The sequence below is a fragment of the Neofelis nebulosa genome, chromosome 10, assembly GCF_028018385.1.
Source record: "Neofelis nebulosa isolate mNeoNeb1 chromosome 10, mNeoNeb1.pri, whole genome shotgun sequence".
Classification (NCBI taxonomy): domain Eukaryota; kingdom Metazoa; phylum Chordata; class Mammalia; order Carnivora; family Felidae; genus Neofelis; species Neofelis nebulosa.
Window position 1 is genome coordinate 114,019,880 of NC_080791.1, and position 26,846 is coordinate 114,046,725.

Sequence of the window (26,846 nt, forward strand, 5' to 3'; positions counted from 1 at the left end):
CGGCCACCCGTGGCCCCTGGTGGCTGGGTCTCTCCCCTTCTCTGCGTTCAGCGTGGTCTGCGGGTGGCTTGAAAACCTGGCGTGGGGGCACTATTCACAGGGCAGGCTGCAAATCCGGGCCTCGCTCCCTCTGGGGAGCCCGCGCCCGCACTCACAGCCACATTCCCGTGGCCCTGCCCGGTTCCGCCGAGTGGCTCGGGACCACGTCCGTGACGGGTGATGTTCCTGAAAACCAGAAACTGGCAGATCTCCCCGAGAACTTTACGAAGGGGAGAATATTCACTTCTAGTTAAACCAGGACAGGAGACCTGACCCTCGAGAGGCCATCTGTCCCCTCGGCTGACACAGGAGGAGCCGGAACACTCCAGAAAAGTGGCTCCGGGTTCCCAACCCCAGGGCGTCCCTGGGACCTGCCACTCTCCGGCAGGCGCCTGCTGGCCCGCTGGATGGGATTAGGCAACAGCGCATTCCATCAGACATTCTCTCCACAGAGGAATCTTAATAGGAAATTCACCTTAAAAGGTGATCCGCGTCCTCCCGGGGCCACCTTCGGCGAGACAGAGCAGGTCGGAGCAGGGAAAACAAGGTTTAATCCCCAGAGCTTTCCTGTGGGGCTTTGTGGAGGAGACTGCACGGCTCGTGACCCAGCCCCAGCCCCGGCCTCCTGCCTCCCACGCCTTCCCCCTCCCCTGCCCCAGCACGTCTGCCCTGGGGGCGCTCGGGGCCACGGCCCCCCCCCCCCACGCTGGGGGCCAGGTGGAGGCCAAGGGCACAGGCTGGAGCGCAGGGGTCCCCTTTGGCACCCACAGGCCTGACATCCTTGCCCACGATCACACAGGGAAACTGAGGCTTGAAGTTAGGGCACGTGCCGTGCAGAGGGGAGAGGCGAGAGATCGCCCGTCCCACCGCCCCTCTGCTCAGGAAGGTGGCCACAGGAGCTGCGGGGAAGCCAGGGGGAGGCCCTGTTCTCTCCTCTCCCCCTGCCCCACCTGGGTCCCTGGCCCGGGGCGCATGGGGTGCAGTCCCCGCCGGTCCCTGAGAGTCGTGCTGGCGGTGGGGGGGGTGCTGTGCCTGACTGTCTGTCCCTGGGTGTCTGGGCAGCCCCCTCCCCTGGCCGCTCCCGCCACGGTGGGGACGACACCGCTGCAAATGTCATTACCAGGAGCCATTTATAGGGTGCACTTTGTACACATACAGGGTTTACAACCCCTTTTATTAGCCATAAAAAGGCAAGGGGAGAAGGCTGCAGCTCTGTGGGAAGAGTCGCGGCCGCCTCCTCCCCCTCCACACGACCCCCTGGCCCCAGGGTCCCGCGCGCTCACCCGGGGCGCTGCTCCTGGGGGCCGGGGGGGGGGAGGGGGAGCTTGTACCTGCGTGGAGGGGGGCAAGGGGCTGAGGAGAGCCCCACGTGCTTCAGTGTTCCGGGAGAGACTGGGACCCAGAGGCTGGGTTTTGCCCCGAGGAGTCCCCCCTTTCTGATCCTCCTGCCCAGCACCCGGGGCTCCGTGCTGCCCAGGCCCCCATGTCACCGTCTCCCCTCCCTGCGCCTGCCCCTGACGGCACCCCTGTCCCCAGGGAGAACCCCAAAAGAGAGGCACAACCAGCGCTGTCTGCAGCCAGTTCTCGGCCTGGCCCCCCCGCTCCTGGTCTGCTGTGCCCTGAGTCTGCACCCCAGATGGAAACAGAGGAAGGAACGGGCCTCCCCAGCCCCTCCCCCGATGCTGTGTGTAGCCCCCAACCTCTGCAGAGGCTGACTTGGAAACCAGAGCCAGAGTCAGATCCCTGGGGTTTCTTGTGTTCTGTCCTTGTCGTAGAAGGAACGCGGCTTTCCCCCTCCTGAGTCCTGGCCCAGCCTGGAGGGGCCTTAGGAGGGCAGGTCTGGGCTGGTGGAGGCGGGACGCCGCAGGCACCCACAGGGGGACTCGGGTAGAGGGCAACGGCCTCTGTGGCCAGAGGCCGTCCAGGCCCCAGGCCCCTGGCTTATTTGGGCTCAAGAGGCCATGGGGGGGCTGGGGGGCACAGGTGGTCCCAAGGGGGTTGGAGGCTGCGGGACACCCAGGTGACCTCTCCTGGGCGTGGAAGGGACAGGAGCCTCATCTTGGTAGCTGGCTGAGGCCTTGATGTCCCACGGGTGGCTGGTGGCCCCTGGTGGGGACTCCTCGGGGGTCCGTGATCCAGGGGGGACCCGCGGTTAGCACTACCTTGAACAGTTGCCTGGCCTTTCACTGGAGGAGAAGAGGGGTGGCTGATAGGGCTCTGGGGAGCTTCGGGCAGGCGCAGGCCTCCTGCCCACACAAAGTGGAGATCACAGGTCACAAAGCCGGTGTGAAAATGGCTGGTGCAGGGAAGGCTGGAGGGGTTTCTGGTCTAGCCCAAGCCCCTCACCCACAGGGGCGCTGAACAGACGCCTCCGGGGCTCCAGGACTGCCCCTGGGGGTCTTCACAGGCCCCCCATGTAGAGGATAGAAGAGCCCTCCCAGGCCCAGCCCCGCCGGCCTCCTGCATGGCTCTAGCCACAGGTCACAGACGCATGGTTGCCTTTCCTGCACATGCCTGCTGCGTCTCAAGGCTCAGCGGCCTGCTCTGGCCTCAGCTCAGGTCTCCCAGGCCTCTCCTCTCGCAGACTGGGACCTTTTCTCAGCAGGGGGATGCCTCCCCCATCAGACTAGGCCCTCCCTGGGAAAGAGACTGCTTCTTCCCTCAGATTGGGGCATCTCCTAGGGTGGAGGCCGCCTCCTTGGGGTGAGCGTTTCCTCTCTCCTCAGACTGGGGCCTCTCTGGGGCAGGGGCAAGGAGGGAGGAGCCAAGACTCCAGCGTCTGCCCAGAGGCGCCCGGCGGGCGGCCCCCCCGCCCCAGACCAGAGATTCCAGGGGCCCAGGCGCTGCCGTCCCCGGCACCGTGGAAAGTTGGCCTAATCAATACGGCCGCACGCTAAATAAATCACTCGAGGGGCTTAGTGCAGTGTTTTTGCAGCGGCTGTAATAATAATGTTAATAACAATGCCCCTCAGAAAACTGGCAGAGGCTGGACTTACGGGGGCGTGGAGGGGGGGGCCGCGATGGCGCCCCTGCCCCCAGCCTCTGCCCACCCACCAGGCCCCGAGGCCACCCAGAGCCTCCTGCGGGGCTTCTACCCAGCCCAAGGAGATACCCTGGCCAGAGGGGGCCGGAGGGGCCAGGAGACAGCAGGAGGGGGGAGGGGAGGGGAGGGGAGGGCGTGGGGAAGAGTGGGGATGGGAGCCAGAGAAAAATCAGTGTTTGTCCAGGTACAGCCCCTCACTCCTGGGACCCATGTCCCCCCCTCCAGTCCCGGCCCCCCAGCAGACTCAGCGGAGGAACCTGTCACACCCAGGGCCAGGGAGAGGGCCTTCCTTCCTTCGCCTTTGGAGCGCCAGGAGGGCTGAGTGTGACCCTCTTTCTGGGTAGTGGGGGGTGGGGAGGGGCGGAGAGGCCAGCTAGCCCTGGGGGCGCACGGACGGCTCCAGGCCCGTGGCAGCGCTGAGGTGCGGAGGTGGGCTCTATCCCCTTTGCGGGGGCTCGAGGATAGGACACTCTGTCTCAGCTGGCCCCTCTCTCCCTGGGGCCCCTTCCTCTCAGCAGCTGCCCCTTCCCAGCAGGGGTCTCTGCCCTCTTTCTCCCGTCTCCTCACCTGGCCTCTGTCCACCATCACTCTCTTTTTAAGGACATGACTCCTCTGCAGACCGATTCCCAGGCCACTCACCCGCCGCTGGGGTCCCCCCCACAACGAGGGTTCCCACCCATACTCAGATCTTGAGGCCCCAGAGTCAGGCCATGTTTGGGGTCCCCGGGGAGGGAGCGGGGTTCTCCAACCACGACACTCTCCCAGACCCCACGAGCTGGCTGGGTCCAACCCTGGTTGCCAGGCAGGCAGAGCGAGGCCTGCTGGGTGGGGTGCAGGGGAAAACGTGCCCTGGACGTCCAGGTGGTGGGGGCGGGGGCGGGGGGTGGGGACGGGCTCCCGAGGGCTGGGGGGGTGGTCCTTGTTGCCACGCTGTCCGGAGCGTCCTCAGAAAGGATGTGTCATCTTCCTAGGCCTTCGAGGAGGGAGGAGGGACCTCTGTGTTGGGCATTGGAGCAAAGGACAGAGGAGACAGGGGTCCTGGTGTCTCTCACGACCGGCCCAGGATGGACCAGAGGGTGTCTCACGGGGGCCTCCAGGGGCAGGTAGGAGCCAGGTCCTCAGCTTGAGCCCTGCCTGGTGGCCGGCTCTGCTCCCTGGAGCTGCTGACGATGAGGCCGGGGGCCGCTCCACGCCTAAAGGCACAGACTGGCCCTGGCGGCGTCTTGGCCTTTGGGATCTCCCGGGGGAGCCCCTCGGCCCACTCAGCACCTGAGAGAGCCCTATGGCTTCTGGCCACGGGGGGCAGCACGGGGCACCTGCCACGTTGACCATCGGGCTAAAGGGCAGAGGAAGACTGGATGGTGGGCTGAGGTCACTGGGGGGCCAGGTGTGGGCAGGAGGGACAATGTGCAGGGGGCCTGGGGGGCAGGGAGGAGGACTGGCCGACTGAGCCAGATGGTCCCTCGCTTGGCTTTATTCATGAGGCCGATTTCTGGGGGCCTGAGGGGTCCCCAAAGGGCGACTGCTGAGGACCCGCTCCCGGGGGGAGGGGTGTCTGCCCAGAGCGCTGTTTTGGGAGAGGGTGACGGGTAGTTGCCGGTTAAGACTTCAAAGCGTCTCCTGAGTTCAAAGATGTCACAGAGTAAAGTTCGTGGGCCCCGTTGCCCTCTGTTTCACCTCAGCCCCCAAAAGGGAAAAGGGGGGTGAAGGAGGGAAATAAGGCCCCCCCCCACCCTCCGTCTTCCGAGTGGGGGGAGGGAGAGGTCTCCACGGGACCTCTCTACGTGGGGCCTTTGCGCCAACTCTGCCCCCTCCCTCTTGTGCGACAGCGACAGAAGACACACAACACCCCCAGATAAACAGCAGACGTGGGTCCACGTGAAAACGAAATTCCTTGCTTTATGATGAGAGGGAGGGAGGTGGGGGGTGGGCAGAGAAGGGGTGGATGGAGGGGGCGGGGAGGGGGTCTGGGAGAGGGGAGAGAAGAGCGTATGTTATCATTCTCTCTTCCCTGCCTGGGCAAAGCCGCCCCCCCCCCCCACAGGCCCCAGTCTGCATGCCCACCCTGGGCCTGGGGCCCAGCCAGGCAGGAAGGAGGGGGTGGGGGGGGAGGGGCAAGGGGTGAGTATAAACTGGCTGCGGGCCCAACCAGCAGTCAAAGGTTAGAGTGGAGGAAATCCATAAGGAGAACCAGGGCTGGGGGGCGGGCGGCCGGGGTCCGAGCTGTCCTGTGGGGAAGGGGCCCCCCTGTTCCGGGGGGCATATGGAGCCAAAGAGCAAGGGGAGGTATGGGGTCTCCTGGCTGGAGCAGAGCAGACAGTACCACGCCCTAAAGCGGACCCCCAAAGGGAGCCGGGGGCGGGGGGTGACCAGCTGTGGCCAGCTTGGGCAAGGGGCTCCGGGCCCGAAGACCTTCCTTTCTCGGTACAAGGGCCACAGACGGGCCCGGTGGGTGGGCAGGAAGGCCGTCTGAGGCGGAGCTGCTCTCCACAGACCCTCACCCCGTGCGTGTCTCCGGCCCTGAGGAGCCAGGCAGGACCCGAGTGCCCCCCCACAGATGCCCCACAAGGGGGTCCACGCCAGAGCCTTCACCCAGCACCCTGGAGCCCTAGGCCACGTGGGCCCCCAGAGCTGCGCCCGCACGGACCCGGCTGCTGCCCGCTGGCCTTCGGTCCAGGCCTGAGCAGGGGCCTGGCCGGCCCTCCCAGGCCAGAGCCCGCAGCCCGCCTGCGGTGGCCAGGGGCTCCCTGCATCTGGGGAGACTTCCCAGACAGCGCTGGGCCTCACGTTGCAGCCAAACTCTGGCCAAGCTGCTTGCACCCAGGGCCGGGCTCCCCAGGGCACAAGCAGGTCGTGCCGCTCAAGGCTCCAGGCCCTTCCTTCTGGCCCGGCCGCTCCTAGCCGAGAAGATGCGTCCGCAGTGTGTGCTCAGAGTGGGGTGGGCGGTGCTGCCCGAGTGCGCACGGAGGCGGCCTGGCTCCAGACCCGGGAAGGAGCCATGCGCCCTCCAGCACAGCCCCGCCTCGCCTGGGACAGAGGTGCGCCGGTTGAGAAGGCCCTCGAGGGCCGCTGCCCTGTGGGCATGGCTGGAACAGCCCAGACTGGGAGGCTGTCCTGAGGAGAGGTGGGCTCCAAGCTGGGAGGGCTGACTTTCATCCCCGCCTCTTCAGAGGGTGCGGGGCCCCACGGGGGGTTTCTGGTGCCTTGAAGACATAAGGAGGGCGCCCCCAGGGCCTGGCCTGGTTCCCGTGAGCCCTGAGAAGGGTGCGGTCTCTGCCACACCCTGAAGCAGGCGTGGAGTGAGTCGGGCACAAGGGTGGGCGGTGGAGGGGAGCCGGCACCCCTGGGCGCCCTGTACATTCATTGGCTTGTCAGCACAGGGTGGGGACCCCGGCCCTCCGGCCCCCCGGCCCCTCTGCTGGAAGGAGAGAGAAGGCGGCAGACAGGGCAGAGCACAGGCATGGGCAGAGGGGCCTCCCGGGGCCAGAGCCCAGCTCCCTCCTCTGCCAGGAGCCCCCAGGCCCGTTTGGCCAGCGGATGCCCTCCAGGACCTCCCGGGGATTCAGTCGGCCCTGCGGGGTGCACGATCTTGCAAGCTGAGAGCCAAGAGGTTCTCCCGGAGAGCAAGCTTCTCTCAGAAAACAGCTCCGCGCTCTGGGCCTGGCCACCATGGTGCCCTTGAGGGTGGGACGCTGGGGCCCTGGGGTGGCAGGAGGTGTCGGTGGGAGGCACGGGGAGGAACTCCCTGGGGCCCAGCTGAGTGAGGCAGGCCCAGGGCACTTGGGAGGGCAAACCTGGTTCAAAAACACACCACACGGTGGTGGGTGGGTGCCCATGACCCGAACCCAGGACAACAGTCTCCTGAGCCCCGTCACAGTCTCAGGCACTGGCCCCCTCAGTGCCCCTGCAAAGCAGCCCCAGGCTTGGCCCTGCTCGGGCCTCCCCGAAGAGACGGCCCAGGTTCTGGAAGAACCGTGGGCCCAGGTCTCCCTGTTGGAGCCTGGCCACAGGCCAGAGGGGGGTGAGGGGGCAAGAGGCCTCACTCTTCCCACTGACCCCTTCCGCCAGCAAGGTTTACTGGGTGGCTGCCACTGCAGGGCCCACGGAGGTGCCCCGGGGTGGGGGGGGGGGCATTGGGGTGAGGGCAGCCTGGCTTCCCTCTGACAGAGCCACGGGAAAGGACTGGAGGGCCGGTCTGGGGCCCCGGAGGACAGGGTGGGAGAGGCTGTGGGGAGGGGGGCCCACGGTGCCTCACGGGGCTCAAGGAAGCAGAGCCAAAGCTGGGGAGCCCTCAACCCGCCAGTCGTGCAGGGGCTGTGGCGCCTTGACTGAAGCCCGGTGTGGATCCGGGGCTCGCTGTGTGCATGGGCACAGGGACCGGGGCCCCAGACCCCATCCGCTCCGCCCCCTCTGCCCGGGCACCTGTGCTCCGGGCTGTGTCTGGGGAGGAGTCCCACATGGAACCCGTGTGGCCAACTCCTTGGGTGTTCGTGGGAAACTGAGGCCGGAGGGGAGGGGGCCAGGGGGCAGTGACCAGACCCCAGGAATGGCGGGCAGGGCTCGGGGAGACACATCCCGAGGAGGACGCGCTGTCCCCGCTGCAAGGCAGCAAAGCTGACGCCTGGGCTCGGTGCTGATTGCGGCCTGGCCCCAGCAGTCAGGTCCAGGGGACGGCCGAGGGCGGGACACGTGCTCGCTCGGTGGCCCCAAAGGCCACGTCCATCCAGGTGCAGCAGGCCACGCGACAGGGTGCCCGATGACGTGGTCCCGAGGCGCCTGGCTTCCCAGAGCAGGGGGAGTGTGGCCGGCAGGCCGGCAGGCCTGCAGGTGTCGCCTGGGCGGTCTGCAGAGGTGAGTCCTGCAAAGGGGGCCTTTTCAACTTGCTGGGAAGGAGGCCAAGAGACGGTAGGGAAACTGAGGCAGGGAAGGCATGTTGCCATGTCGGTCAGCTCAGGCCTCCATAACAGACGACACAGACCAGGCAATGTCAACCAGAAATTTATCCTCTCCCAGTCCCGGAGGCCGCAGCCCGAGGTCCAGGCGTGGGCGGGGTCGTCCCTCCGTGCCTGTCCGTGTCCTGATCCCCTTTTCTTACAAGGACCCCGTCTCACGGGATCGAGGCCCAGCCCGGTGGCCCTATGTTACCTTAATCACCTCTGTAAAGGCCCCATCTCCAGATACGGTCACGTTCTGGGGTGCTGGGGGTCAGGACTCCGGCATAGGAATCTGGGGGACACAATCCAGGCCCTGACAGTCACCGTTCCAAGGAGAGTCACCATAAAAGTCAGGCGAGGCTGCTGCTGGGAAGGGGAAGGGAGGCAGACACATTTGCTTTGGGAAGTGGGGGGCTCGGAAGTACCGTGAAGAGAGAGGGGGTGAGCCATCTGCCTCGGGGCCGGGGGAAGGCGGCTTCCCGGAGCCAGGTCACTGGCCACACTGGCCCAGGTGTTCAGGCCATGGGGGGCAGGGGGGACGGGCAGAGGGTGAGGGCTCCATCCTGCCCAGGGGCTCACGTGGAGGCAATCAAGCCAGAGTGAGGCTCCCGGATGGGGGTGGAAGGCCCTGGGGCCTGGGGGGGGGGGTGGGGGGTGGGGGGTGACAAGGAGCATTTCCTCAGACAGGGTGACGGATGAGAGGGGGAGCGCGCGGTTGGAAGCACAGTGTGGGAAGCGGCTTAGCCAGAGCCGGATGTGTGAGAGTCGGGGAGGACGCTGCACGTGCAGGGATGGGGCCCCATCCCCCGCCCCCGCCCCCACCCCCGCCGACCCCGGACTCACAATCACGCAGGCGGGGCCCACCCAGGGTCGGGGCAGGACGGAGCTCGTGCCCAAGCCCAGCGTCCCCCCGGCGGTCCCCATGCTGGCCGTCTCTCTGCCTCCCCTAATGGTCCCCGTGCGAGCTCGGACAAGGGAAGTGAGTGAAGGCAGAAGTTCTCTCCAAAATAGCTCATCAACAAAGCCCAGATGGAAAATTCTGCCTCCATGGAGCGCCTTGGAATTGGAAATTATTTCTTTCTGGAAATATGCAGTGTGAGGGGTGAGATAAAGGACAGACCCTGCATGTTCCTTAAGACAGAAACTATTGAGCCTACATGCCACCACCAGCCCCCTCCTCCTCGGGGCCCCCACCTACGTACCTGCCTCCCCCGCCCCTCCTCCTGGCGGCCCTAACTCGGGGGCACGGGACAGGGGGTCTGAGCCCCATCAAGGTCTCAGGTGGGCCTCCCCAGATCAACAGAGATGCAGGGACCAGTGACCTCCGACGGCTGCCTTCCGGAGTGCCCCACGCACCCCCCTGCCCACTCTGCCCAGATCCTGCGCACACACCCCTGCTGTGTCACCGCTCGGAGGCGGTGCAGGGGGGGAGCTTGACTCCAGGTGGCTGCGGGGCCCGGGTTCCCGCCATCTTGTGGCTCTGCACTCCAGAGCATGCCCACTCCGTGGCTGGGTCCTTATGGAAACTCACAAGGGTCAGACCAGAAGTGGCATGTGTCCTGGTCCCCTCCGTCCTGTGACTGAATCTGCTCGGGGGCTGGAAGACGTGTCCCCGGACCTGGCCCTCGCTGGCCCCGTCGGCAGCACCCCCCCCCCTTCCACCCGTGAGCCCTGGTCCCGCTGCACCCCCACCAGCCCCTCTCCCCCACCCGCCAGGTGGCTGCCCGGCCTGTGGGTGGGAACTTGGGAACATACTTGCCCTGCTGCGGTGGGGGCCCCCACAGGCTTCAAGCTCCAGACGGGGAGCCCTCCGTCCTTGAGTCTGAGGGCAGACTGCTAGGTGCCCAGGGCGGCTCAGCCCCAGGACCTGGGAGAGGGAAGAGGTAACCCCCAGCTCAGGAGGCCACTTTGAAGGGGCCCTGGGTAGAGAGGGACCTCGCTTGGGTTAAGGCCAGAGCAGGCAGGCCTGGTGTGGATTTCGGGAAGGGAACCAGGGTGAGGGCTCCATCTCCTGGGTCAGCCTCGGGGGGCTAGGAAGAGGCGGGGGCGGGAGGGACAGAAGCGACTCTCGGCCACGAGATGACCGTGGGCCTTCCCTGGCCTTCCCAGCTCTGAACCCCCGACACGCAGCCTCAGCCTTCAGGAATGTCCTGTCCGTGGCGGGAGCTGCCAAGGAGGATGGACAAGGGCCCAGGAGCGGGGGCCCAGGCAGGTGGCCGGCTGCTCTGACACTTTCCTGGCTGAGGTCTGCGTCCCCCGTGGACGTGGCTGTGAGGCTTTGGTGGGCTTGCATCTGGGGGCGCGGGAGAGCATCCAGGCCCCTGGCCCGTGCGCTCAGGCTCCCACTCGGAGGGCCTGCGCTGAGGTGTCTGAAATATTTGTTTTCTAAGGGATTAGCTTCCAGATGACTCTCCAAAAGGCCAGGAGCCATCACTGTGGCTGCAGCAGGAGGGCCCCTCTTCCCTCTTGGACGCTGACCCAGGGAGACGTCATCTGTTCCCTGAAAACCTCAGGCCACGTCCCTTTCCTTCCCTTGCAAGTTGGCCCGTCCATCCATCGATCTGTCCATCCACCACTCATGCATTCATTCACTCGTTCATTCACTCAGCAAGCACCTCTGCCATGACCAGACCCATGGCCAAGGGCTCAAGACCCCCTCTGGTCGTCAAGCACTCCTTCCTCCCCAAGCCAACAGCAAGGCGGCCACCTTCCAGGGGTTCTGTGTCCTCGGCCCTGGCCTTCAGGGCTCTCTCCTCATCCTGCAACCTCTCTCACATACCCCCCTGCCTCCAGTACCGGTCCGATGAAAGTGTCAGCCCCAGACTGGGGCGGGGCCATTCCCCCCACCTGCCCTCTCTTCCCATTGCCCCCTTAGGAGTCCAGTGGGGAGGGAGTGGGGCCACCTGTTTCTCCCGCCTGGGTGGAGTAGCGTGGGGCGGGTTCTCTGTCCCTCCTTGGTCTGTCCCCCTGGACGCTATTGTCCCTCCCTGAGATTCAAGATGGCGGTGGTCCCTGTGGGTGGAGGGCGGGTGTCATGGAGAGAGCTGCCCGAGCCCGGCAGGTCTGGGGAGGGGAGGTCCTGAGAAGGGCTTGTGTTGGGCCAGGTCCGGCCGTGGGGGACTGTGCACATTTGCAGCGAGCCGTCTGGGGCCCAGGGGTCCCCAAGTCCCCAACTTGCAGGCGGGAATGGTGGCTGTGGGGCACCCCGACAGACACCCCACAAACCCAGCTTTGCCGGGTTCCCAAGGCGAAGGTCCAGGGCTCGTGGCAGATGTGGACTGTCCTCGGCCCGGGAGCAACGGTTGAAGCCACGGGCCGTGGACCCACTTTGCACGGGGGTGCCAGAGCGGGGTGGACTGTGGGATGTGGCCTGCAGGAGGGCCCAGGGGGCAGGAGTCAGAGGGGCAGTCGGGGGTCAGTGCAGGCTGGGCAGAGGGGCCACAGGGTAGAGACCGGTTGCGCACCACCAGGACAAGGTAAATGTGGAGCATGGATGTCCTCAAAGGGGCTGACAGCAGGAGGGACTTCACGAGCCTCCCAGGGCCTCAGACACACTCCTCGCCCCGCAAGGCCAGCACCCGGGCCCGGGGACGCAGGTGGGTGAAGCCCTGGGTCAGCTGGCTCCTCGGGGAGCCCCACTGGGCTGGCCACACGGGCTCTGCTTGCGCTGCTCTGTCCTCCTCCTTCTGAGCTCTGAACCCCCAGGTGTGCTTACGCTCACAGCTTGGGCCACATGAGCTGTCTCATGGCCACCAGGGGCCCCGGCCGTCTCCCACCGGCTGCCCCACGCCCAGCCCAGCACCATGACCGCCAAGGGCAGAGGGCCCCCGCTTCCGTTCTCTAGGCCATTTCCAGTAGGGTCTGCTGGCTTTCCTCTTCTCCACATCGCAGAAGAGTGGGGCCCAAAGACGAGACCGGGAAGCTTCCTGGGAGCAGAGCCGGTGAGCGGCCTGGCTCGGAGGCCCAGCGTGGCCCGAGTGTTCCCGGGGGGACGGTGCCCGTGAGCCACCTCGTCCACGCGCCAGGGAGCTGGCCTCGGGGCCACCGCCGATTCCCTCTCCCAGCTCGGCTTCTGCTCTGCGGCCGGGGGGGTGAGCCGATGCGTCAGGACCCCCATCATCCCCGTGAGGAACCCGGGAGAGCCACACCTGTCAGACCCCTGCCCCTGAGGCTCGGCGGGACTGGCCCTCCTCCGTATCTGCTGGGCGTCAGGCGTCAACCCCGCGAGCAGGTCTGGTTAGTGCGTTACTGCCGCCTCGACTGCTGTGCCCTGGAGGAATCGGAGAGCACCTCCTGGAGGAGGAGGCCGCCTCGGGGAGGCGGACAGACGGTGCTCGCCCCGGGGCCTCTCTTCCCCACCGCAGGAGGGTGAGGCTTTCCTCATGATGGCTGAGGGCCACTTCCCAACACCCTGCCTTGGAGGTCTCAGGGCCGCAAGCTGGCTCACCTTCCTGGTCACAGCACCCCCAGACTGGAGGGCAGGGCTGGCGAGGGCGCAGAGACCAGGGGGCCGCGCACAGCAGAGGTGGGGGCTGCCGGGAAGTCCGCGCGCCATGGAGGAATGGTGCGAGGGAGTCACGTGGAAAACCGCCAGTCCGGCGACACGCAAGGCAGCCTGTCCACGCCGTCCGCTCGTGGGACTGAGTGTGTGGTCTGATCTCTGTTTTCTAGCCATGAGATGACGTAAGGATCCGGTCAGAAAACAGAACCACCCAACAGACAAGAGGGTTCTAAGGGGTCAGACCCTGTGCTGCGATGGGGCTCTCGCGGCCACCTCTGCTCTGGGGCTGGGCCGGGGCCGGCGGGGCAGACGCTCAGGGAAGCAGACAAACAGGAAGCGAGAGGGGACAAGAGACACCAGGGCGCCACCAAGACACATGGGGCCCAACTGGACATCTGGAGCCTCCCTGCCTCCTGCCGTATTGAATGGGTTAGAGCCCAAACACACTCACATCCACCCAGAACCTGTGAACCTGGCTTGTTTCAGACAAAGGGCTCTTGCCTGCGGGGCCACGCGGGAGGAGGGCGGCCCTGGTGCAATGACTGTGTCCTTATAGGGGACTTGGAAGGGTCCTTCCTGCCTCTTCCAGCTCCTGGGGGCTCCAGGCGTCCCTGGGCTTATAGCCGTGTCCCTCCAGCCTCTGTCTCTGTGGTCACGTGGCCTTGGCCTCTCTCTTATAAGGACGCCTGTCATAGAGTTAGGGTCCACCTACGAAACCCTTGATCTCGTCTCGGGATCCTTAACTTAGACTCACCTCTGTGAGGCCCTTTATCCCAACAAGGTCACGCTCACAGCTTCGGGGCACTGGCACACGGACAGGTCTTTTGGGGGCAACCGTCGGCTCACTGCAGATGCTACCCACAGGGGTTGGAAGCCTGGATCTGTTCACGGCTGTTCTGCCAGGGCCGCGGGAGAGACAGCCTTCTGTAAACGAGGGCGAATGAGCATCGGGCACAGAGCCGCAGAGAGGCATCTAGGGGACACGACTCTGGGCTCCAGCCTGTTTGTGAAGCCAATTTGAGCTGAGTCCCGCTCGATGGATCTCGGAGTCGGTCACAGAGGGAGGAAGGGAAGGACCCGGAGCCGCCTGGCTGCCCGGAGAGGGTCCCCGAGTGACTGCCCAATGCCTGAGCAGACCACCCCATCCGCAGGACAGACGTCCATCAGCTGAGCCGGCCGGCCTAGTTTAGCTGGGGTGTCGTCCTCCCAAGCATTGGCACAAGTGGCTTTCTCTGTCCACGTAGTGCCAGCCTGCTAGATGGACCAGCCTCAGTCCAACAAGGGGAGCGGATTCCAAATAGCTGGCCTACCCTGCAGCTCCCAGGCCTCGGGGAGCCCCACCAGGCACCAAGTCGCTCCTTCCAGTCCCTATCTGGACACGCTGTCCTAGGCCCCTCTGGGCAGCTGCCCCCGGGTTCTGTCCCTCTTATCCCGCAGCCAGGTCCCAGCCACCACTGGGCACCCCCGGTGCCTGGTCTGGAGCAGCACTGAGTTCAGACCAATGTGCAGACCCCGCCACGGGAAGCCCCGAGCTGGGGCTCGGACAGGCTGGGTTGACTCCTCCCAGCTGTCGAGTCGTGAGCAGCACAGGCCTGGACTCCCGTCTCGCGGCTCCGCACCCCCACGCAGTTTCCATCCTGGGGTCTGTCGTGGGCTGAATCGTGCCCCCCTCCCCAGATTCCTACACTGGAGTCCTAACCCCCAGTACCTCAGAATGGGACTTTATTTGGAGACAGGGCCATGAGAGATCACTGATGAGGTCCTGGTGGAGGAGAGACGGTCCTCATCCAGCGTGACCGCGTCCTTACAAGCGGGGGAGGTGCACAGACAGAAAACCCAGACGCACGGGAGGAACATCACGGGAAGACAGGGCAGAGACGGAGGGGTGCATCTGCAGGCTCAGGAATGCCACGGACTGTCACCACCGCCAGCTGCCGGGACGGAGCCGTGGGACAGATGCCTCCGGCAGACCCTCCAGGAGGAAGCAGTCCCGGGACACCCTGATGCCTGGCTTGTGGCCTCCAGAACTGTGAGGGCACCGCCCAGTCTGTGGGGCTTCCTTACGGCAGCCCTAGGACACTAACATGGGGCCCGGCCGGGCTGCCCCAGCCCAGCATCGTGTGCGCCTACCCCCACCAACCCCGCCAGGGGCGAGAGGAAGCAGAGGTGTTCTCCTCTGCACACACACAGCGCCTGTGTTCACGTCCCCTGGGTCAGAAATCAGTCACGTGGCCTCACCTAGCTGCAAGGGAGGCTGATAAATGTAGCACTATACCAGTATAGCATCCAGAAGCTTCTAGGCGGGACGGTTGGCAGTCTGTGGCATAGAGGCTAGAACAAACGTCTTGGGGTCCCCCCAGACAACCACCCGCCCCTCATCCCCGCTGCCCGTCACTCGGCACCGATGCCCTAGGAAGGCAGCAGGGCTGTGGCTCTGGGGGCACCTGCCCCCTCCCCCCGGGGAAAGCAGAGGACCGAGCTGAGGGTTCTGGGAACCGGGTTCTGAGCGTCGGGCAAGAAAGTTTGGGTTTCCCCGAAGGAAGCTCTTGCGTTTCCATGTGAAGTGTGCGGGCTCCAGGAGGCACGCAGAAAGCTGAGTTAGGGGTACGGCCAGGATGCAGGGGGAGTGACTGAGGCGGCTGTACGGGCACCAGGGAGCAGGGAGTGTCCGGGTGGCAGCTGAGGCCAAGGAGGGAAGGGTTACAAGCAGGAGCAGCAGGAGGCAAGAAGAAGCCGGGAGAAGGCGCGCAGCGTCCCGGGGGCCCCGAGGCCCAGGCGGGCAGGGGTGTGTGCCCTTAGCGGACGGACTCTGCTTTGCGCCACTGTGTTGGCCCCTTCCTCCTGCCCGCTGCGGCATTCGGTGTGGCTTCCTCGGGGGTCTCCTGGGGGAAGAAGCTCGGACTGGCATCACACGGCCACGCAGGGGCCGACGTGAACAGCTGTGCTGTTCAGGGGCTGTTTAGGTGCTGGGGGGGGGTCTCCCTAGGGAAATCGGGGTCTGAGCGGGATGGGACTGGAGGAGGCACAGTCAGGCCTCCTCAATGAGGGAGGCCACAGTGGCCAGGGGCAGATCCGGGAGCCTCGGCCAACCACAGTGAGAGGGAGGGACATATTTATGGAAACGTGTATGTATCTGGGAGGTTAGTACCTCAAGAGGGGTTAGCACCCAGGAGGGAGGCTGGCACCCAGGAGGGAGGTTGGCACCCAGGAGAGAGGCTGGCACCCAGATGGGAAGCTGGTACCCAGGAGGGAGGCTGGCATCCAGGTGGGAGGCTGGCACCCAAGAGGGAGGCTGGCACCCAGGAGGGAAGCTAGTACCCAGGAGGGAAGCTCGTATCCAGGAGGGAAGCTGGTACCCAGGAGGGAAGCTTGTATCCAGGAAGGAAGCTAGTACCCAGGAGGGAGGCTGGCACCCAGGAGGGAAGCTCTCATCCAGGAGGGAAGCTAGTACCCAGGAGGGAGGCTGGCATCCAGGAGGGAGGCTGGCACCCAGGAGGGAAGCTCTCATCCAGGAGGGAAGCTAGTACCCAGGAGGGAGGCTGGCATCCAGGAGGGAGGCTGGCACCCAGATGGGAAGCTGGTACCCAGATGGGAAGCTGGTACACAGGAGGGAGGCTGGCACCCAGGTGGGAGGGTTCCTAGGGATAGGCTCTCACTGAGTCCTGCTGATGGATGTGGCCCTGGGGTTGGCAGGATGGGGGGAGACGGTAAGAAGATGGCCCAGCTCATGGAGGTAAAGTGATTGCTTCGCTACTGACAGAATTTGGGAGGTGAAGGAGTGTAAGTGTCAGGGTGATGAGGCTAAAATATTTTAATATTTTAATATTAATTTAAAAGATTTAATATTAATTTTAAATATTTTAATATTTTACCTTCTAAGTAATTTCTACACCCAACGTGGGGCTCGAACTCACAACCTCAAGATCAAGAGTCACATGTTCTGCCAACTGAGCCACCTGGGCGCCTGAGGAGACGCTTTTCTAAGAAAGGAACTCGGAGGGAAGCCAGGTGGGCGGAAATGACTGCTGGGTTTGGGGCCCTGGAGCCACAGATGCAGGGGACCCTGCCAGCCCACGCGCCGGGGGTCCGTTAGTCCTTTGGCGAGAGTGTCCGAGGGTTTCCTGGGCTGGGAGTGGGGGGCACAGGCGCTGGGAGCGGCCGAGCGCGGGCAGAGGAGCGCGATTTAGGCTGTGCCCCTGCCCCCCCGGGGTCCCGCACCCTCCACGGCCCCGCAGCCTGTGCCAGGCGCCACGGCCTCGGACGTCCCACGGCACGTGACGCGAGTTCATGGCCCCCTCTTGCAACTGCCATTCCTCTGCACACACACTGTGCCACACCTGCCTCTCCCGGAGGGCACACGCTTTCACCTCCCCTCCTGGCTCGGGTGATGCTCCTTAAGCTGTTACCCTGACTTATGCCAGCCCCGGGCAGGGCTTTCTACGTGTTTCCTTCCGGGCAGGGTGGCACATCTCCGACCCTTCCGTGGTCCAGGGTACCCTGCGGGATCATGGCCTTATTTCCTACTGAGCCTATGTGCAACCCTAAGCCCCTCACCCAGAGCCCCCGGAGCCATTCCCAGCTTATCAGGAAGTCTGCAACATGAGCCACATTGCCAGCCCTGTACCTGCCAAGCCTCGTCAAATGTGTCCCCTGTGAGCTCTGCTCGCCCCCAGACCCCCCCCATCCAACACCCCATCCAATCACTCACTCATAACCCACCCCTAAGCCTCTAGGCCCCCAATGTCACCAGCTAGCACTTCCCGCATGGGCTCCAGTGAGCACGGGCCTGGAAGGTGAACTTGCTCTGTGCAGGAGGATCCCTGGGGCTCTCCATCTTGCTCCCAGGGAGGCAGCGGTGAAGCAGACAGAGGCAGCCATGAGGTACCTACCGGTCAAGCCTAGGAGGGTGGAGATGCCCACAGTGCGGGGGGCAAGGGGGTCGGGGGTGGGACGAGGTCTGTCCGCGGCAATCTGCCTCCTGGCCCAGCCACGTCTGCGGACTCTGGGCACCTGAGAGGGGACTCCAGGCCGTCCCGGTCCTGTTCCATGCGTGGGTCACAGCACCCAGCGACCCGTTGTCACTCTGGCCAGCAGGGATCAGATTGGCCCCAGGGTCCCCAAAGCTCAGCCCACAAAACTGAATCCTGGTTGTTCCTCCACTAGGAGATCCTCTCTGGCTGGTGAGACCAGAGGCTGGTGTCAGGCTTCCCTCCCAACATTCTATTGATTTGCAAATGCACCATTGGCATGCAAATGGCGTGAGGTCATCAGCAAAGCTCCAAGTCCTCCCTGGGGAACCAGTGAACAAAAGAGGTGCCTATAGACCCCAAGAAAGCGCAGTCGGTACCTGAAGGGCCTCCAGACCCTGGAACCATGGCAAGTGGCCAGAGGAGCGGTCATGACGGCAGGACCCTGGGTCTGTCCAAGAGCCCATGTGCTGCTGGGACCCGGTTCCCGAGTCACCTGGGCCAAAGGGAAGGTGACAGCAAATGCTTGGAGGCACAGGGCCCCTGCCCTTGGGGAGGACATGGCTGGGAGCCCAGGAGACGGAAGTCCAGGGATAGGAGCCCAGGCCAGAAGGGTAACGCCTCTCTTGGAGCCTCCAGACACGCAGAGGTCCTGGGGGCTGCCTTGCTGAACACAGGATTTCTGGGTCTTCCTCCTGGGTCTTGGGCTGATCCCTGTAGCCCCATCACATGCCGATGGGTGTTGAATTGGTTGTGGGTGACAGAAGCGGCCGCGAGGTGGCAGTGCTGACTCACACTTCACCGCCCGAGGCGACTGAGGCTGGGGTCCGCCCTCGCCACGTCCCGGGTCCCGGGTCCGCAGTGGTCCACGGGGGTCATCAAGGAGACGGGCACATGTCTGAGCCACGCCCGGCCACATCATCTGAGTTGCCCAAGGCCGAAAAGAAATTGGGGCGACAAGAAGGAGTACTTGGGGGCAGTGAGGGATCCCCATGCCTGGGATGCCGCAGTGTCGGCTTCAGAAGGTGACCCTTCCTCCAGGTGCCTCCGGCAACACAGGGCCCTGGGGGCTGTCTTGCCAGGAACAGGTGGATTTTAGGGTTCTCCCCCTTGCATCGGGTGCCACCCCCAAGCTGATTGCATGCCCTGAACGGTGCCAAGCCCGCTTGTGGGTGTTGGAGTCAGCGGTGACCGCGAGGTGGCGGCACCAACGCGCACATTACAGCAGTCACGGCAGAGGCTGTGGTCCACCCGCGATATGTCCCGGGTCCGCCCAGGCTGGATTCCGCAGGGGTCCACGAGGGTCATCAGGGAGATGGGGTGCTTGTCTGAGCTACCCCAGGTCAGGCCACGTCTGCGGTCCCTTAGCCACGGGTCCCCTCGAAGCCACCAGTGCTGTGGAGTGGGACTCACATCACATCTCCCAGACACGGTGGTGACAGCACCTGCCGCCACCTTTGGCGCACCGGACCCCGCACACCAACGCCACCAAAGACAGCCCCCACCCCCTGGCTTTTTAATTGAGCTGGCTTCGGAGGAAACTCTCCCAGTCCTTCAGACCCCAGGCAACCAGGCATTAACATCCATTCAATTCCGGTGTTCAGATGCTAATGATCTGGGCTCGCGGCTGCCTCCCACCCGCTGGGGAGGTCCTCCAGCGGAAGGTCCTGCTTCGGGAGGTCCTACCAGTCTCCCGAGCACAGCCACCAAAGTGGGGTGCGGCAGACACCCCAGTGTCCCGGAGGGGGTCGTTAAAAGGTGGGGATACTGACGTGGCGACCGCGCTCTGGGGCCAGGGTGCAGGTCCCCACAAATGCGCCCTGGGATCGCGGCGGGTGCGGGGAGGCGCGTGTCCCGACCAGAGCGCACTTGGTCTGTCCTAGAGCTCACGTGCTGCTGAGAGCGGAATCCGAACCGCACCCTAGGACCTGGTCCCGTATCAGCAAAGAGGGGATAGATACTTGGGAATCAAAGGGTCCCTGCCCTCGGGTGATAAGGACTTGACGGGAAGCCCAAACTCTAGAGGGAAATGTACCACCCTAGACCCGAGGCGGCACGGGATCCTGGGGCCCGAACGCAGGAGGATTTGGGGATCCCTCCTCGCACGGGGTGCCGACCTCCAGGCTGGGTGCACTCTCTGGGTGGCCCTGAGCCCGTGGGGGCATGGAAACAGCAGTGACCGCGAGGTGGCGGCACAGACTCACATATCACTGCCCGCAGCGAGGCTGGGGTCCGCCCGCAGGGCGTCCCGGGTCTGCTCAGGCCTGATGCCGCGGCGGTCCACGAGGGTCATCAGGAAGACGGAGTGCTCGACTGAGCCACTCCATCTGTCACCCCCACCCGCGTGGCTGAATCTGGGGAGACGGGAGAGAATACGTGGGGGCCGTGAGGGATCGCCACACCCGGGATGCCGCAGAGTCCATCTCAGAGAGAGAGAGAGAGAGACCCTTCCCACCGGTGCCGCGGGGCAGCAGGGGGTCCTGGGGGTTGGCTGCCTCGCGGAGTGCAGGAGGATTTCGGGGCCCTCTTGCCTTGTCTTGAGCCAAGCCCCACCGTCCCATCGCTCGCCCCTGCACCCCTGCACCCCTGCACGGCGCGGAGTCGGTTGTGGGTGTGGATACCGCAATGGCCGCGAGGTGGCGGTGAGGACTCACATCTCCACCCGGAGGCTACCGAGGCTGGGGTCTGCTTGTGGCGAAATGTGGGGGTCTGCCCCATCCTAACTTGGGCGTCCATCCACGGCAAAGCCTGGCTTTCTCCCCCACAGAAAAGCTGGGGGTTCGCTCATGACAAAGGCCCGGGTGTCAGGTTTGGAGGCGAGCATCCAGCACTTTACGGCGGCTCTGCCAGAGGACCGCCCTGAAGTGCGTGGACTCCAGCTTCTTTGCCTACGTGTGCTGCATCCCCGGCGCCAACCCCGTAGACTTGGTGGGCGGACCCGGTGCGCCGCGGGGCCCCGATACCCCCGGCAAGGCCAGAGTGGTCACCCCAGGGACAGGACGGACAAGGGTGTCGAGGGATCTTAAAGCTCTCAGGTCTTTGTTCGGTCCGCACCCGCAGTGCCGCAGGCGGGCGGGTGCGCAGGGTGCCGGGGCAGGACTAGGAGGCTACACAGCTGGTCACCAGAGCGCGCCTGTGAGCCACAAGACGGGAACGCGGGGCACCCCGACCGCAAAGGGAAGCCTTCCTTGCGGGAGACGCTATCCCCCCAGTGTCAGATGGTACTGGGGCTGGGAATCGGCCACCCACCCTGGCCACTGAGACCCCCGGGTGAGCCCCTGTCCCCCCCCCACCACCCGCCTCCCGCGACACACACACACACGCCTCATATGACTGCTCCCCGTGGACTCCCAGGACCCCAGGGGGAGCGTGGGGTCTCAGCCATGGTGGCGACTGAGGGTGACTCAGTCCTGCCCCAGCCTCCCCGAGCCCCCAGCCGGAGCCCCCGTCGGGAGCAGAGTGCGAGCCCAGCGGTGGCTGGGCGGGAGCAGCGTGCTTGGTCTGCCCCGAGGGGACCCGAGTGCTCCGACCCAAGGGGAGGGGGACGTTTGGGGACAATGCCAGTCCCTGTGTAGGCGCTGCCAACAGAGGGGTGCGGAGAATGCCCCCTTTGGAGAATTCCGGGACGGGTGTGCTGGACCGGTCTGGGGCGGAGGCGGGCCTTGCGGCGGCCCCGAACACGGTCGCTGCTCCCATTGGCTGGCGGGGCAGGGGCGGGAATTCGGGGCGGGGCCACCCCAGTTAGAAAAAGCCCGGGCTAGGGCCGGCGAGCAGGGTGCGGGAGGGGGTGGTGGGTGGGGTGGGATGGGGGGGTTCGGGGGAAACTGGGGAAGCGGGGGAGCCGAGGGGTAACCAGGGAAGCGTGGGGTACTGGGGGCAACCAGGGGAAGATGGGGACGGGGTACAGGGAGGCTTGAGTGGGCCAAGGATCACCTTGGAAATCTGGGGTCTGGCAGGAGCGGCAGAAGGTTGGGGGGCTGGCTTGGGCAGGGCTGGAGGGCACCTGGCAGGAGTGTGGCGTGGGGTCCCAGGTGTCTTGGAGTACGGGTGACATCGGCATGGGATGGGCCCAAGCTGGGGGTGTAGAGGAAAGAGGGGGGAGCCAGACATTCATCCCGGTCAGTTTTGGTTTCAGGACGTGGCGGCTGGTGGACGAGGGGAGCTGGAGAGAGATTCGCCCGGGACCTGGGGCAGTGGGGTTGTATAGCTGGCAGCCGTGGGTAAGTGAGGACAGCGGTCTGTCGGCCAGGTGAGTCCCCTCCCCTCCCTGGGCCTTGCTCTGCTGGCCTTCTGCAAGAAGGGGGCTTCGGGGAGCAAGGGCCAGCGAGGAGAAGCGGCTGACCTCCCGGCAGAGCGGCAGGACGAAGGAGAGCGGTCAGCACAGGTGACATTGTCTCGGGGGGAGCTGAGACTGTGCGGGCTGGGGGGGCCGCGTGCCCTTCCCAGGTAGAAAGAGCATTTCGAGAGAGCAGGCAGGAGATGAGGCAGGGCTGCCGGCAGGAGAGGTGACAGGTGGCTGTGGGGATCCAGCACGTGCGGGGTCGGGGGGGCACCAGGCCCGGGTCGGACAGGATGAGGTGGGGACTCAGGACGCAGCAGGGGTCCCCAGCCGCCACCACATCTCACCCACTGAAATTCATTTAGTAGCAGGTACAGGAGCGGCTCTGGCCAGGCCAGAGCTTCGAGGGCTGGGGAGCGGGAAAGAAGGAGCAGTGCGCGGGGTGTCCCGCAACAGGACGTCACCGGAGGGAGCGGCGGCCGCAGGTACCGGCTCCGGAGAGATTTCTGCAGCGAGGAGGCTGCTGCGGGCCCAGCCTGCGGACGCGCCGTTCCCACGTGGCACTGCGGCCCAGGGTCTGGCGCGGAGAGGGCCCACAGCGTACTTGGTGACACTGTATGCCTTCACCGCTCAGCCCCTGGGTCTGGCATGACAGACAGGACAGCACCAGGGGAGTCAAGGGCACTGGCGAGACCCGACTAGGCGAGGCGGGTGGGGTGGAGTGAATGAGAACTCTGGTGGGGGGCCGGGGCGCAGGCAGGGGTGAAGGGCGGGAGCCTGGCGGCGAGTCCGCCGGGGCACTGGCCTCCAGAGCCCGTGGCCAAGGTGGGCCTCTGCGGGCGACGACGGAGCAGGGATCGGTGCCTCTGGACTCGGGACTGGAGACGAGGGTGAGTGCCCGCTGGCGTGCCCGACACCCCACCGTCCCCCCGCCCGCCCACCGCCTCTGCCCGCGGCTCAGCTGGCACCCCCTCCCCTCGCCCACAGCCAGGTCTCCAGATCGGGTGATGTGCTGCTAGCCTCCGAAGGCCGGGCGCGAGGCTGCGCTCAGAGAGGCATGACATGGTCCGGTGTGACGGCGAGGACAGACGTGACGCCGTCCGGCCTTCCTGGTGAGCGCGGCTGTGAGGCTTGGCCCCCGCAGGCCGACCCACCCGCAGGGCGTCCCCCCTGAGCGCTCTTGCTTCCCTAGACCATTCTAGGCTGGCGCCGCGGGGACCCGGAACACCCAAGGGCTCGTTCCTCTGCGCTCCTGAAGGAGCCGACACATGACTGCTGCTCTCTGGACCCCTAGAACCCTCAAAACGACAAGGTGAGGAGTCCCCGGCCAGCCGCGGGCAGCGGGCACGGGCCAAGGAGCAGGGAACTCACCGTGTCCTGCCCCGCAGAAATGGTGCTACCCAGCTCACGCCTGGGCCTTGGAACTGGGACTTTTTCAAGTCCCCTCTAGCTCTGACTCAAGAATATGCTGCATTCTGGAACCACTACACTCCTTGACTCAGGAATCGGCTCTGGAAGGTGAGTGCAGGCACCCTTCCGGAAGCTTCCGGGGCCGCCCTGCCCGGTCCCCGCTCACACGCCCTGTCGCTCTCTGCAGGTCAAGCTACAGGAACGAGACCAGCCCGACGGCGAGACCGTCGGAAGCGAGCAGCACCCGCGGCGGCCGCCACCCCGCCTGGCGCCTCCATCTCCGTGGCCACCCTGCCGTGGACAGGCGACCACCAACCAGCCTCCACGCCCCCACGCCCCTCACCCTCCTTCTCTTCTTCCTTTCCTCTGTGCTTTCATTTCCTTTCTTTCCTTTCCCCTTTGCTCGGGACTCAAAGCCACCGTGACTCCGTTTCCCCGTCCCTCCCGAATTCAATTTGCACTAAGTCGTTTGCACTGGTTTGGAGTTCTGGGTCTGGCCTCGAGTCCCCGAGCGCGTGTGCAAGCAAGCTGCTGAGTGCCCGCACCGTGCCCAGCGCCCACCTGCCGTCCATCTCTGCCTGGGGGTGCCTGGGTGCGGCCGAGTGTGTGGGGCCCCACCCTCCCCTTGCCTAGTCTGGGAGCTCCAAACACCGAGCAAACCTTGAAGCATTCCGTTGCAGAGCAGCTCGCTCTGTGCCCCTCCCCGCCAGGGTTTCACCAGAAGCCCTGGACTCATCAATAAACTCAGTTACAGCAATTTGTCTCAGGGACTCTGGAATCCGAGCTGTTTGCCTGGGTGGGGGTGGGGGTGGCTCCGGCTGGGGGAGGTGGGCACGGAGAGGGTGGGGCACAGGATGGGGGGCATGAAAAAGCCATAGAGGGGGGCACAAGGAATGGGAAGGTCACACATGAGCAGGGGCACAGGGAGGGGGGTGTCACAGGGCAGGAGGGGCCACCGGGACGGGGGGGGGCATCACAGGGCAGGAAGGGACACAGGGATGGGGTGAGGCACACGTAAGGGGGGGCATAAGGGAGGCACACGGCCAGGAAGCGGTTATGGCCCAGGAGGAATGGGGGGGGGGGGGGATGAGGAGGGAGGGCAGGGAAGGGCATAGGACACAGGGAGGGGCCTGTGGGATGGGGTGACAGGGAATGGAGACGTGGGGTGGGGCCCAGAGGGGAGAGGTGGGGGGGCAAGGGAGCCCTCAGCACGAGGGACAGGACGGCACAGAATCTCCCTAAGCCCCTGTCCCGCCACACAAACTGCCTGAGGGACGACACCCCTGGGCCTCCCTGGGCCCCTCTCCCCCCAACCATCCGAGGAGAGCAGGCCTGACACGTGGGAGGGCAGAACTGGGGCCAGGCAGCTGCCCCAGGGAGGGGGGGCGGCGGAGCTGAGGCAGCCGAAAGGGGGAGAGGCAGAGGGGAGGTGACAGGTGAGGGACGAGACTGGGGACGTGTCCCACCGGGATCCATGGATCTGTGCCCTATTTGCAAGTGCAGCCCCCATGGGCTTGTGGCTGGCGTCCCTGCCCAAGACAGCCACTGGGTCGGGGACCCCCGGGCTGATACCCCTCTGCAGATGCTGGGAGCATGGGGGCGCAGCTGTGGGAAATGAGGCTGGGGTCCTCGGCCCCTTCCCCCTGCCCTCTCCAGCTGGCAGACCAGAGGCCAGAAGCCCCAGAACCCCGCCCGGGCGCCTGGGCCCTTCCCCACGGGCTCACCTCGCAGCTTCCCCATTGTCCTCACGTGTGTGTGTCCCCCTCTGGGGCCCCCGCCCCTCCCACCACACTGGTACTGGGGACGAAGAGCCGGGCCCTTGGGACTCCCAGGCAGGTGGTCGCCAGGGAGCAAGGGTGACCGAGGGCCTCACACGGGGCCCCTTGGGTGTCCCCTGTCATTCCCCAGGGCCGCGGGCAGCGGCAGCGACAGACCGTCTGTCTCAGGCCCCTGGGCCGGTGAGATGAAGGAATCTTAGGTGTCAAGGGTTAGGTCTAAAACTGGCCTTTATTATCAGCGCATTTCTCAGCTAGTACTTCGAGAACCGGGGCCAGCTTCCTGGGGTGCTGGCCGGAGGGGCCCTGGAGATGGGAGAGGGCAGGGGTGCTCTGGAGAACACAGGGATCGTGGGTCCCAGTAAAGGGCAGGCAATCCTCTGGTCCCCCAAGTTGGTGGGGCCGGTGGCCTCAGCCTGTCACTCGGGGCGGTGAGTCACAGCCACACTCTCACCCTGAGGCCTGCTTGGGAAATGGAGAGCATCTGGTCCGGAATGCGGGAGGGTGGGGTGGCCCCTTTCCACACCCTTCTGGGGGCCCCTAGTGCACAGACCTGACTCTGTCCCCCCAGGCCTGCCCCGCGGTGTGCCCATGCCCCTGTGCCCTCTGAACCCACGGGGCAGGGGCGACCCCAGGGCCGAGCAACCGGGAGGAGACCTGAGCGTGGGGAGGGCCAGGGGTCGGCAAGCACGGGAAAGGTGAGGGGCAGCCTGTCCCCCGAGGACTGGACGGAGGCTGCTGGGGCAGAAGCCACAGGCCAAGGCTCTGCAAACAGGTCATGAGCCCCAGCCTCGCCCAGGGACTGGGAAAACAGAGGTGGCCTCCCCCGCCCTGACAGAGCCCCTCCAGGGAACAGGGACGGCCAGGTTGGAATGTGTTTACCTTCGGCCCAACCCGATTTCCTGCTTTTTAGAGAAGGGGCTCACAGAGGCTGTCAGACAGGCTCCTGGCGCCCCCCACCACCCAGAGGCGCTTTCAAAATGCCCCCGCGCCCCGAGTTAAGTGAGTTAAGTGTCTCGCAGCAAACAGGGGCTTGAATTTCACTCCCAAGCCCGGCTCAGGGTGGGGGGCGGTGGGGGTGGGGGCCAGCCGGCTGCAGAGTTCCGGGAGGGGTCTCCGGGAAGACTGAGGCCCGGGGCCCTGGCCGGTCCCCACCCCCGCTGGGCACCCAGCTCAAAGCAGCCGGGCGTCTTTACCCTGGACCCTCCCCCAGCTGCCCTCTGTGGAGGGTCTAGGCTAGCGAATCATCCGGCCTGGGGGAGATGGGACTTAACAAGAGTGTGTCCCCACATGTCCCTGCGTACCACGTCCCCGTGTCCTCGCGTATGGGTCTGTGTGTCTACGTCTCTCGTGTCCCGTGTGGCCCTGTGTGCACCCAGTCCGGTGTCAAGCTGTGAGCTCTCGGGGTAGGCAGCCCGAAACGCCTCCCTGTCCTGGGCCGTGAGCGAGAGCCCCTGCTTGGGGCGCTGAAGGTAGGCCTGTCCTACTTGGGGCGCTCTGTGGGGTCTGCCGGCCTCTGTGTGGCCTAGCCCCGTGTGGGGGCCAGCATCCCTGGAGGGTGGACATCTGAGCCCGGCTGTGTGTGTCCTGTGCCTTTGTGTGAGTTTGCGTCTCGGCCTGGATTTAATGACCCAAGAGCCCACTTTCAGGCGGGGATTACGGACAGCTGGGGGGCGGGGTGGAGTCAGGACACTTGTTAGACCACTGAATGGGGACAGAAAAAATTCCAACAATACAAAGGAAATGAACTCCCTTGAACAGGCCTAACACGACACTTGGGGTCTCACTACAATACACCCTGGGAAGTCAAAAAAAAAAAACCCCCACACACAGAGTTGGGCCCCGTGGAGGCTGCTCCCTTGCCCTCACCCCAGGCTCCAGGGAAGACAAGTGTTTTC

The 26,846-nt window shown here is 65.3% G+C and overlaps 1 long non-coding RNA gene across 2 annotated transcripts; it reads left to right on the forward strand.

Moving 5' to 3' along the window:
* Window positions 1-21,331: 21,331 nt before the first annotated feature.
* LOC131488335 (uncharacterized) lies at window positions 21,332-23,930 on the forward strand. 2 transcript variants are annotated; one of them, XR_009250169.1, is made up of 5 exons: window positions 21,332-22,653; window positions 22,751-22,875; window positions 22,956-23,075; window positions 23,152-23,281; window positions 23,361-23,930. It is a non-coding gene; the product is annotated as an uncharacterized LOC131488335 (long non-coding RNA). The 2 variants fall into 2 exon arrangements; XR_009250170.1 differs by having other exon boundaries at window positions 21,333-22,653; window positions 22,755-22,875.
* Window positions 23,931-26,846: the final 2,916 nt, after the last annotated feature.